We start from the raw sequence: 12609 nt of genomic DNA, 5'->3' as shown, positions 1-12609 counted from the left end.
CAGCATCTTAAAGCTGGCTGGTGTCAGTGATAAACTGCTTTGTAAAATCATTAATAATTTTCATCTGTGCTGGCTTCCCCTTTAAGTTGCTGAGAAACATCTGCTCAGATGACTATACACTTGAATGGGCTTTAAAGCATTAAAAATTGGCCAAAAAATAAGTCGGCAGTCATTGATTTTTAGTGGAGATCATTGGACGATACGTTCAACGCAAAGCCTTTCAAACTTATTAATAATCCGTTTCCACATGTAGGAAGGTAGAAGAGAAAAAACAATCTTCGATTTGAATTCTGTCCAACAGTCTGAATCGTCTATAAGTTTTAATTAAGAAGGACAGGTCTATAAGGAACAGTGGACAGATTTCAAGTGTAAACAGCATATTGGGGATCAATAGGCACAAAACCAATTCATTTACTGCCGTTTGAAAGGGATGGGGACGCTCGTCAATAGTTCTTGAAAATTTTGGAAGCAATTAACGCTAACTGACAGCTGTCTGATTGACAGATTGACAAAAATCGAGTGCGTGAATTGATAAAAAAACAAACCTACGAATAAGGAACTTTACAACTCCTGGACAGTAGTAATGATGCTGCTTCTTAAAATCCAGTAGCTTTCAGCTTGTAGCATTGAAACAAATCAATGACTGAACTTGTTGGGAGAGGGCAAAGAACAAAAGGCTCCTTATAATTTAAGGCAGAGTGACGTGTTGCTCTTGGCCTCACATTCTGAAATCTGAGTCTCCCAAATGCCGATTGCACGTTCTTACTCTCAGAACAGCCTTCGGAAATTTTGCCCAGAACCACATGAAGTGGGTTGCAAGTTGGCTCTGACACATAAATCTACCCATGCTGTGAATATGAGCTTGTAAAGTTGGAAGTGAAATAGTTAGAATTACATTACATAGAACGTACAGCACAGAAACTGGCCATTCGGCCCAACTGGTCCATGCTGGCGTTTATGGTCCACACGAGCCTCCTCCCACCCCTCTACATCTAACCCTATCAGCATATCCTTCCATTCCTTTATGTAGCTTCCCTATAAATGCATCTATGTTATTCGCCTCAACTACTCCATGTGGTAGCAAGTTCCACATTCTAACCACTCCCTGGGTAAAGAAGTTTCTCCTGAATTCCCTATTGGATTTATTAGCGACTACCTTATATTTATGGCCCCTAGCTCTGGTCTCACCCACGAGTGGAAACATCTTCTCTATGTCTACTGTATTGAACCCCTTCATAATTTTAAAGACCTCTATCAGGTCACCTCTCAACCTTACCTTTTCTAGAGAAAAGAGCCTCAGCCTGTTCAGTCTTTCCTGATAATTGGACCCTCTTTGTAAACCAGGTTTGGCACTGCCAGATGTTCATCCAGTGTCAATTCCAAGAGGCATGAGACTCCTCCAGGAAGCCTCATTCCACTGCGCTCCAGTGCCAGGGATTCCAGCCTCACTCTGGATTCACAGTACCAGTTTAGCATCAGGGCATGATGCAAACTGCTTTGTACCGATGCTAACCTTACAACATAAATGCACCCTACGACTCAGAGTTCAGTCAGAGTCCTGCTGATATCCATCCTTCACTGTTTAAGGATACGACCAAAACTTGCCTCGTGACTCATTGTAATGCATGTATGGTCACAAATATGTAAAAAAAGGACATTACTCCTAGAATCATAGAATCATACAGCACAAGGGGCGGCCATTTCGCCCATTGTGCCTGTGCCAGCTCTCTGAAAGAGTTACCAATCAGTCCCACTCCCCTGCTCTTTCCCCATAGCCCTGCAGGTTTTTCGTTTTTAAGTACTTATCCTTTAAAATCTTCTCAAATGATCCATTGAAATGAAATATAATGATGTTTCAGATGGTTCAGCTCCTTACATGGCACGTTCTGTTGTCAATTCCACTAGTTTCTTTGGATTGTTAAATTGATTTTGCTTAATTATAAATCTGTTGAAGAAGTACAAGATGGCATCGGTGCATAACAAATAATGTAAATGGCAATGAGAATTTCACACCAATGCTTGGCAGGCTCCTTCACTGAGTCATTTCAATTAGTGGTGTGAAGCGCCTTTATTTTAGGTGTTTGATTCGAATCAATCTAAGCCCATTGAACTTAAAGCTCTTAAATCTGCAGTGTCTGTTACAGTGTTGGGTAAAACGCACTAAAGTTACAATTCAACTATTCTTTAAAATAACTTTGTTCAGTCAGTATCTCAAGCAAGATCTATAATGCCAAAGTGCCCGCCTGCAGCAAGACCTGGACAACATCCAGGCTTGGGCTGATAAATGGCAAGTAACATTCGCTCCAGACAAGTGCGAGGCAATGACCATCTCCAATAAGAGAGGGTCTAACCACATCCCCTTGACATTCAACAGCATCACCTTTGCCGAACCCCCCACCATCAACATTCTGGGGATCACCATTGACCAGAAACTTAACTGGACCAACCACATAAATATTGTGACTACAAGAGCAGGTCAGAGGCTGGGTATTCTGCGGCGAGTGACTCAACTCCTGACTCCCCAAAGCCTTTCCACCATCTATAAGGCACAAGTCAGGAGTGTGATGGAATACTCTCCACTTGCCTGGATGAATGCAGCTACAACAACACTCAAGAAGCTCGACATCATCCAGGACAAAGCAGCCCGCTTGATTGGCACCCCATCCACCACCCTAAACGTTCACTCCCTTCACCACCGGCGCACTGTGGCTGCAGTGTGTACCATCCACAGGATGCACTGCAGCAACTCACCAAAGCTTCTTCAACAACACCTCTCAAACCCGTGACCTCTACCACCTAGAAGGACAAGAGCAGCAGGCACATGGGAACAATACCTGCACGTTCCCCTCCAAGACACACACCATTCAGACTTGGAAATATATCGCCGTTCCTTCATCGTCGCTGGGTCAAAATCCTGGAACTCCCTTCCTAACAGCACTGTGGGAGAACCTTCACCACACGGACTGCAGCGATTCAAGAAGGCGGCTCACCACCACCTTCTCAAGGGCAATTAGGGATGGGCAATAAATGCCGGCCTCGCCAGCGACTCCCACATCACATGAACGAATAAAAAATAACGTGCAGCTGGTGTTGTTCCCACATGCCTGCTACCCTTGTCCTTCTAGGAGGTAGAGGTCGTGGGTTTGGGACCTGCTGTTGAAGAAGCCTTGGCGAGTTGCTATTAAGTTGCTATATGATAGTTTCTACTAAATTTCACAAAGAGATTCAGAAAAATTATTTTATCAGAACTGAAGCTTACAAGGAGTGTAACTTTCAATCAAGTATCTGGATGAGAAGTTCGTTGATTGAAATAACTGCACCTTTATTGGTAGTTCTCAAGATCTAAAGTAATGGTTATTCAAGTTGATATAAAAACCAATGACACCGCAACCACATATTATGGTTTCAATGATATTTACGCTTCACAGTTGCTGGGTCATCTCTTACTACCTGAGAAAGCAACCTTAGATTTTTTTAAAGGTTCCTGTGGATCTAATTACCTCAAGCTAAAGTACCTCTTTTTTCCAGAAGTATTCAACTTTTTTATAAATACAATGCAATGACGTAAATTGTGCCACTATTTGCATGTGACAACATTGTGACAAAAATGTCCTCTCTACCTTCCTCCCCAACAAAAGAAGTTTGACAAACACTATTTTGTTAAGGCAATATTCCGATAACTATCTTGTATCCAATTCGGGCCTCTTGGGCATCCCTGATTTTCATCGCTCCACCATTGGCGGCCTTGCCTAAACCTCTCCGCATCTCTACCTCTCTCTCCTCCATTGAAATGCTCCTTAAAACCTACCTCTGTGACCAAGCTTTTGGTCACCTGTCCTAATCTCTCCTTATGAGACTGAATATCAAATTGTGTTTGATAATCGCTCCTGTGAAGCGCCTTGGGACGTTTAATATGTTAAAGGCGCTGTATAAATGCAAGTTGTTGTTATTGTGCCATATTCAATACAAAATACAGTGAACCCTTCTCAGAGACCAGTGTTAATTCATTCAAAGGACGCTCTGATCTTAAGGAGATCTTCCCCAGGGCTTTGCTATCCTATACAAAGAAAAGACAGCTAAATGTTTTTTAACTCATTTAATAAATGCTTTGAAAACTTGATGAGATCACATAATTGGAACAGAGTCAAATTGGGATCTAAAACTCTATGTGATCTGATAAGTTTATACCCCTATTGCACTCAAGTGAATCAAGGAAGAAAATGATTATTTGTGAAGCAAATTGAACACAGATCAGGCACGTGAGCACATGAACCTTCCTGGATAGTACTGTGGATGCACATTCACCACTGCACAGACAGGATACAGGGCTTTCCTTTCCAACACAGCTGTAAAAGACAACAGATACACACTGGCCACCTCTACAACTTAGACACTTAAATATAGACATACCCCCACCACCAGATTAGAAGGAAAAGTCAGATAATCTGCCACTAGAATTGAAATTTGTTGGGACACCAACCACACATGTGCCAAAGAACGTCTTATCCCTTTTCTAGATGCTTTCCACTTCTGAAAATAGGCAAAGGTCAATCCCACTAAATTAGGTCCAAACAGGACCTAATTTTGACATTCATAAATAACTCTGGGAAAAACCCAATTTAGACAATCCTGGACTCACTTTTTAGTTTGCTGTGCTTTTTTCTATAAATCTGACTTTACCCTTGTATGTGTAGTAATATATTTTATTATTACAGGAATATCATCTAGGATGACTACTTATCATTTTTAAATATTGGATCCAATTTTACAAATTGTGCACTATTGGGTCATTCTCCATGTGATGTCATCATTGCATAACAGATCTTGAAAACTGGATGATTTATTTGAAAAATGACTCGATGTATATTTAACTGACGTATGATATATCCTTCGTGTGATAATTACCTATGTTTTCCTGAAGCATCTGCTCAATACAAATTGAGATGAAAGCTCACAAGTATCAAGTAACATCCATAAACAGGCATGAGCATTAAACCAATTCCAGGGTATTTATGACCATTCTGGAAATCAGAGCCTAGAAGTTACTATTGACAGCATTGGCACTTTCATGTAACGTTCCTCTGTCACTTTAACCTGGGTGTTAACTCGTTAATTTTATATGGGTTAACGCCTCCACTAAAGTAATGGACAGAAAATTGTATGTAGTGTTCACCTGTTGATATTGTTGACAGTAATTTCTCGGCTCTTATTTCTTACTGTAGCAAGAGCTTGAATCTGTGTGAGTTACGTTATTGACTCGATGTGCTTAAAGTAAATTTGAGATTGTTACTGGACATTCCAGACGTCTCATCCAACAAAATTGACTTTATTAAAGCTTGCTTGATCACCAGCAGTTCATGGATATTCATAGACTAATAGTATTATCAGGAAACAGTCCGACAGTCCAAGCAAAGTCTATCAATTGACTATCTTAATTGACTTATTTTTATTGATTCGACGTGACCAGATTGGTCATGAGCAGTTTTTAGATACTCATAGATTCTTTTTTTTTACTTTCATGAAAGTCCATTTATCGATGATCGCAGAGTCATAAAATGCTAATTGCTTTGGTCAGAGTCCAGTGACATCCATGCCCTCAAGAGGAAAGCGCCATTTAATGGCCATGGATTGTTCAAAGGACAAACAGCCTGGGGCACTTTTATGAATGATCCAGCACAGTGTTGTTCAATAGAAATTATTGACTAGCCACCGGCATGGCTATGGTGACATTATTTTAGCCACATGCACTAATTTTAGTAGAAAACACCTTATACACATTCCAGGTAAATGTACTTCACATGAATATATTTAGTTATGCCACCATTCAGTGCAAAACGTTGCTGTCTTTCTCTTGCACCAAAGTTTGGAATTATGGTACGAAGTCATCAGGCACAGATTCTAGATTTTGCTATGAAATCTTAGATGCTAGATTTTTGTCCAGCAGTTGCGAACGGTAACTTGAGTGATTGCTGAGAATGTTGACTGGCGCAATGAGATAAGCCAGACCTGCGCCCCCCCCCTCCTCCCACCCCCGCTGTCCACCCAAAACGAGATTGGCTGCTGCTTGACCTTTGCCATGACGTGCCCTGTTGTGATTGGCAGGGACTTGCTTTCTTCTGCTGGCCTGGAATGATTAGTCCAATTGGTCGAGCTCCCCTCTCCGTACAATGTTTCCATGGTGACCCGGACACTTGACTTTTCTGGCCATAGTTAAATAAGCAGTGGGGCAGAAGTAGCGGTCGTGACAGGCATGGGGCTGATCGAGTAGGAAAGTCACTTGCAGAAATGAGCAAAGTAAGCTATATAAGGGGCAAAGTGACCAATAGAAGAGGACATGTCCCCGGCGAGACAGAGAATGCAGTTAATCCTCCAAATAATGGTATGTTGGCCTTTATTACAAGAGGATTTGAGTACAGGAATAGAGATGTCTTACTGCAATTACATAGGGCCTTGTTGAGACCGCACCTGGAGTATTGTGTACAATTTTGGTCTCCTTACCTAAGAAAGTTCAACGAAGGTTCACCAGACTGATTCCTACGGTGGTAGGATTGTCGTATGAGGAGAGATTGAGTAGACCAGCCCTGTATTCTCTAGAGTTTAGAAGACAAAAGGTGATATCATTGAAATATACAAAATTCTTACTGGGCTCGACAGGTTAGAAGCAGGGAGGATGTTTCCCCTGGCTGGGGAGTCTAGAACCAGAGGTCACAGTCTCAGAATAAGGTGTCGGCCATTTAGGACTGAGATGAGGAGAAATTTCTTTACTCAGAGGGCGGTGAGCCTTTGGAATTCTCTACCCCAGAGGGTGTTGAGGCTCAGTCATTGAGTACATTCAAAACGGAGAGCGAAAGATTTCTAGATATTAAAGGCATCAAGGGATATGGGGATAGTGCAGGAAAATGGCGTTGAGATAGAAGATCAACCATGATCTAATTGAATGGCGGAGCAGGCTCGAGGGGCCGAGTGGCCTACTCCTGCTCCTATTTCTTATGTTCTTATGTTAAACTAAGTTGCCTTTGGACCCACTGGACGTCGTTAATGGTTGAGGCTCAAGTAGGGTCTTTCCTGGCCCAGGCTCTGTTATTGTGAAGTGATCCAAAAATATAGCCACCATTCCAGGTACAATAGGAAGGGAAGATTAAGTCTGTAGTATCAACAACAGAATTAGGAGCCTGAGATTTCACTGCATTTCTCAGGGGTTGCATCACAACTACTGCCAGATGGTGCCTCTTCAATATAGTCTAGAAATGTGGATAAAAATACATGGAACGCCCACCTGAGCTCAGAAATCAGATGTTGGAAGAATCTGGCGATTTAGACTAGGCACTGAGGTAATCAAGTATTAAAATAACTTCACATTTTCTCTCATTAAAGATACAGACTAAATATTACGTTTTATACCCAAAGTAGCCAACTAAAGTCTATTTATTATTACTGGGCTGTTACTATTCTAAAGGCTTTCTGTCTGTTCTATTTTGGCATATATATGAGCTATATGCTGGTGCTCCCAAGTGATGGTCTTCTCAAGGCCATGAACATTTTTTCAGTGCCTGGGTAACTGAGACTCTACCGCAAATGTCTTTCTGTGCAATAGGTTGGTGGGATATTTAAAGATCTTGACTTTTTGATTATGTCGAAATTCATAAGCTATGTCACAAACGTAGAGGTATGAAGGGATCCATAAGCTTCTTTGAAAAGCAGGAAGCCCTGAACTCCCAACTGGGTTAAAATTTCTCTTTTCACAAAAGACTGAACAATGCTTGATTTTTCTCTTTGATTTATAACCCACTAACGAAAGCATACTCTCAAAAATTGTGTTTGAAAGCTGTAGATTCCAGCAGTTTCAGTTATAGATTGTTAATTACGGAAGAAAAACTGGAATTCTGCCAATTTTTGTTAAAGGGGGGATTTCAGGCCAAGGGTCCCAATCTCGGCATAGATTCCACCCAAGTTTTCCCCATGGACCAAGTTTTGCCGATCTTGGTTAGGTCATCTATGAGGTAGAGGAAATTAACTTCAAGCTCCTGACCCACAATCCTCAATGATGTGCCCAATGGGACGTTTGCAAGAAAGGTCATCTTTCCAACTGAGAAAGGGACTTGAAGGACACATAATAGAAAGATGGACTTCTTCCAGTAGCTCAGGAGATGAATTCTCAACTGTGCAGCACAAAGTCATCCAGACCAGGGAGGCCCCATGTTGTATCCTGAGTTAGCGAATGGAAAATCAGGTCAGGTTCCCATTCATGATTGCTCTGCTAGAGGTGTATAATGTAGATACTGAATGAGTTGGGCTTTCCAGTGATGATCTCACATGGTGAATTAAACCACCAATCCTCAATTTCCAGGCTCAAGCATAAAGAACATCCACTTGGGCAAGATTCCAGTGTTATGCCAGTACATAAGAACATAAGAAATAGGAGAGGAGTAGGCTATATGGCCCCTCGAGCCTGCTCCCTTGAGCCTGCTCCGATTTCAATAAGATCATGGCTGATCTTCGACCTCAACTCCACTTTCCAGCCCGATCCCCATATCCCTTAATGCCCCAACTGTGGAGGCCAGGAGAGAATTGGACAAAGAGAAAGAACAACCTGGAATAATCTCAGTTGATAATGAGGCCTGGCTCTACACGTCCCATTTGTTTATTCTTATTAAGCAATCTATGTCCTCCTTCAGCTCCAGGTTCTATCTTGTAATCTCCTGGCTCTGTTGTTCTCCATTCTTGAGACTTTATACATAAGGTCTCACTGCATTGTGTCTCTCCAGTTCTGCGTATCTAACCCTGTGATCAAGAGGCCTTGAGTCATTTCATCAGCATCAAGGCATAAACATTGTTGATGTTATTAGAAAGACCTTTTCTTGCATATATTGCTGCTACAACACTATTTTCTATAGATTTTAAACATTACTTTTTTATTACAATTATGTTCGAAATTTCTAAGAATGAAAAATAGTTTTGGGACTGGATGGTGCATTGAGTGAGAATACTGTCCTTTCACCTGGATTCAAACGCAGGCCAAGACTGGAGGGATGAAAGTCTGTCTGGTAACTGTAAATGCCCTAAGTAAAATGAGATTAGGGAGTCCCAACCCAATTCCTAGTGAGCTTGAGTCTACTGCAGAGAACTGCCCATAATTCAGCACTAATTGGACTAAACTGTCAGTCTCTTTCAGAGAGGCCACAAGGATGGCTGGTGTGGGAAATGGAAATGTCACACTAGTTTATTCGGAGAAAGTCTTTGAAGGTTTAAGTCAACATAATGTTGGGGCAGGGTAGACTAAAGGGAATGTTACTTTGCATCTAACATTCACTCTATATGACCTTGTATTGACATTGGATGTAAAAAATTAATAAGTGGTCCATTTCCTGGCTTTAATATCCAGCAAATTAACACAAAAAAGTCAACCAACATATAACTTTTTTTTATTGTTCCCTGTGCTGACGTCTTGAATGAGAAACTTATCTCAGATTGTGCGTAACTATCACAGACACACAGACAGATGGACAGAGGCAGCTTTCGGTCCATGTGAAACCTAAACTAAAAAAAAAACACAACATTACGGATTTAATGAAGCCTTTCAAATCTCAACCTTTTGCTCGTCTCCAATATAATGTGAACAGCATTACATACATCATTAAATTCATTTAAAAAAAAATGTTTCTATTTCTAAATGCTTCATACTTGCTTCTGTGCAGACTGAATGATGCAAACAGTGGAAAGGGGTCATGCTACACTGACATGCCATTGAAGCGTGCTGTTTTTATGTATATATTACATCCGCTACATGAACCCAATGTTACAATGTTATTATGCATTCATTCTAAATGTTAATTATCTGCTGGGTTCCACAAATAATAATCAGAAATTAAATTATAAACACTTCCCAACAGATGAAGAGCTGTTAAACCACATTATTTCACTGTAGCTGTGGGAACAGCACGGACAATGTCATAGATGATCCACTTGGAGAGAACGAGAAAGGCTTGAATTCTGCATTTCGATGTTATCTCCCTCTTCTTGTCCGCAGTTTTCTCTCATGTGGGCCACTTGCATCACAATCCTCCTTTCTCCAAGCGGTTTATTTCTCCATGCTCTCCATGGCCACTGCTCACGTACAATTACATGGAATGCGCAGCACAGAAACAGGCCATTCGGCCCAACTGGTCCGTGCCGGTGTTTATGCTCCACACGAGCCTCCTCCCTCCCTACTTCCCTCTCACCCTCTGCTGACATCTCACTGCTCGGCCAAGAAGAATCCGACCAGGTCGGTCGGACCATATCTGTGTTTTGCCCTCTCTATCAACTCGTGAAACTTCTGTCTCATTGCTCAGCTGAGAATTGGGAAAACTCAGCCAATTAAGGGAGGTAAGAATGATTGACAGGCAACCTCAAATCTCTTGTAGATCTCATGATATGAAGTACATTTATTTATGGCTCCCTTGATAACCTAGAGCCCATACCAAACACCCTCTTTATATTACCCATTTGTATTCTCTTGTAAAGGAGGTCAAGTACATAAAGGGTCAACTGTATTAACTTTTTTACCACAATAGTTCATACAAAGAATACATTTCTATTTCTTTTTCCTTTTTTATATTGATAAATTTACTAGAGCCCAGTACCTGATATCATTTTATTTCAGGAAGCTGTTACTGTGGGAATAGCAGCTCTTGTGGCTCACAGCCTCAAGTCTGATCAATACAGTCTTATTAACCATATTCCACTGCTGGCCTTTTCAACCTTCCACCATGACAGATGTAGCACATGCAAATGTCAAACGCAGGAATGAATCTTAACCGTCGAAGCACTGAGGGAGCTCGTTTTCAACCTTGAGAAGACAATTAGTGCAGAAATCTACAATTCCTTTAACAGATTGTTAACTTGTTCTAGCCAACATTGCAGCATCAACACTCATGAATAATTCTTCAGTAATAGTAAGAGAGTCCCATGATCTAAATCGTTGTCTTCATTTACAAGTCTTTCCATGGCCTCGCCTCACCTTACATCTGCACACTGCTCCAGCTCACGCCCTCCATGGTTTCGACTCTCGCCTTCTGTGTGTCTCTGCCCCTCCTCTACTCCACCATCGCAATCAGAACTTTCATGCCCCTGCACTCAGGAATTCTCTTCCTAACTCCCTCCATCCTTGTTACATCCCCCCTTGTCTTCGAAAACTGGAAAACCTATCTCATCAACAATGCCTTCAGTCACCACCAATAACCTTTCTAACTCGTGCTTTAATTACACCCAGATGAATAACTGAAAAGGCCACAGAAAAGAAAAACATTTTATCACCTAGGCAATTACCTGCTTCACATCTGTTAGCCCCTTCCTTTGTGAAACACTTGGATTACTTCCCTGTGTTAAAGGTACTATGTAAGATCGAGTTGTTATGGTGATGAGGTGATCACAATCCAAAGTGATGCAATCCATGTACAGTAGTACCTCAACATAATACAGCTGACTTCCCTTATATTGGTATGATCAAGAGGGTGTTTATGTATCTATTGTTGAAGGAGCCTCAATAATCATGAGAACAACGTGAAGGAAACCAAAACTCTAACTTCCCACAACCCACTGCCCCGCACCATCTTTTTCAACAGGGTGTCTTCGATCAACCTTTATAAGAATTAATCTAAAAGTGGGGCATTCTTATGATTGGCAGTGGAATAACCAGCAATTTATAACTCCTGTTGAGGAAGTTTCAATCTATTATGCTTAATGACTCTCTCTTACTGATCAGAAACCAGCTCGTTACTCCCACTACCTGATCATAATAGTATAGCGTTCATTTTAAGTACAGAGTACTGTGCTCAATTTTGTGGCTATAATCTCACCATCACCCATGTGCATGCACACATTGTACGGTACTTGTTGGTTTTTCCGATGAGCTGTAATTAGTGCATCTGCACACACACTGTATCATTTTACAAAACCTCCTTTCGGAATGAAATGGACTGGGCACGATTCCATAGCATCAGTGATTCATAGCTCCTGTGACAAGCGTGCAACCTCAATTCTGCCTTAAGTTCTGTACTTCACTTGTGAGTGGGAGTATGTTCATTGTACATGGTCACAAAGGATCAAGAAAACTTTGAAAAGTGGCAGTTAGCAAGGTGGCAATGCGGAGAAAATAAATGGTTTGTTACTGTACCATGCTTCATTGTCAAAAAATTCACTTGTTCCAATCAAAACTTTCCCATTACTTGACTGCAGTTGCAAACAGCTGCCAAAAAATCCCATCCTCTATTCCTTTCACAGACAATGTCATGCGGTGTTGAAAATAGCAACTGAACTTAAAATTGTAATTGTCGCAAATATTCTAAGACATTTTGAGTCAGTCAACCCAAGTAAATCCACTTTAAAGTTACAAATGTTTATTTGAAATATTCTCTGAAATATTATAATGCAGGTTCATTTCATATTTTGAAAGAGACAAACTGGTTCATTTTTACATAAAATTAGAATGATTTAATTACAGGACAATGAATGCACACTTTATCTATGGATCAGAGCCAGAGGAATTGTATAGACCAGACATCATGCTGTGTGATATTATCTTACAATTTAAAATGTTTATAATGTTAAAAAGATTTTATAGGATAGATA

The sequence above is a fragment of the Heptranchias perlo genome, chromosome 38 (assembly GCF_035084215.1).
Source record: "Heptranchias perlo isolate sHepPer1 chromosome 38, sHepPer1.hap1, whole genome shotgun sequence".
Classification (NCBI taxonomy): domain Eukaryota; kingdom Metazoa; phylum Chordata; class Chondrichthyes; order Hexanchiformes; family Hexanchidae; genus Heptranchias; species Heptranchias perlo.
The sequence above is the reverse complement of the archived record's forward strand: the minus strand, read 5'-3'. Positions refer to the sequence as shown.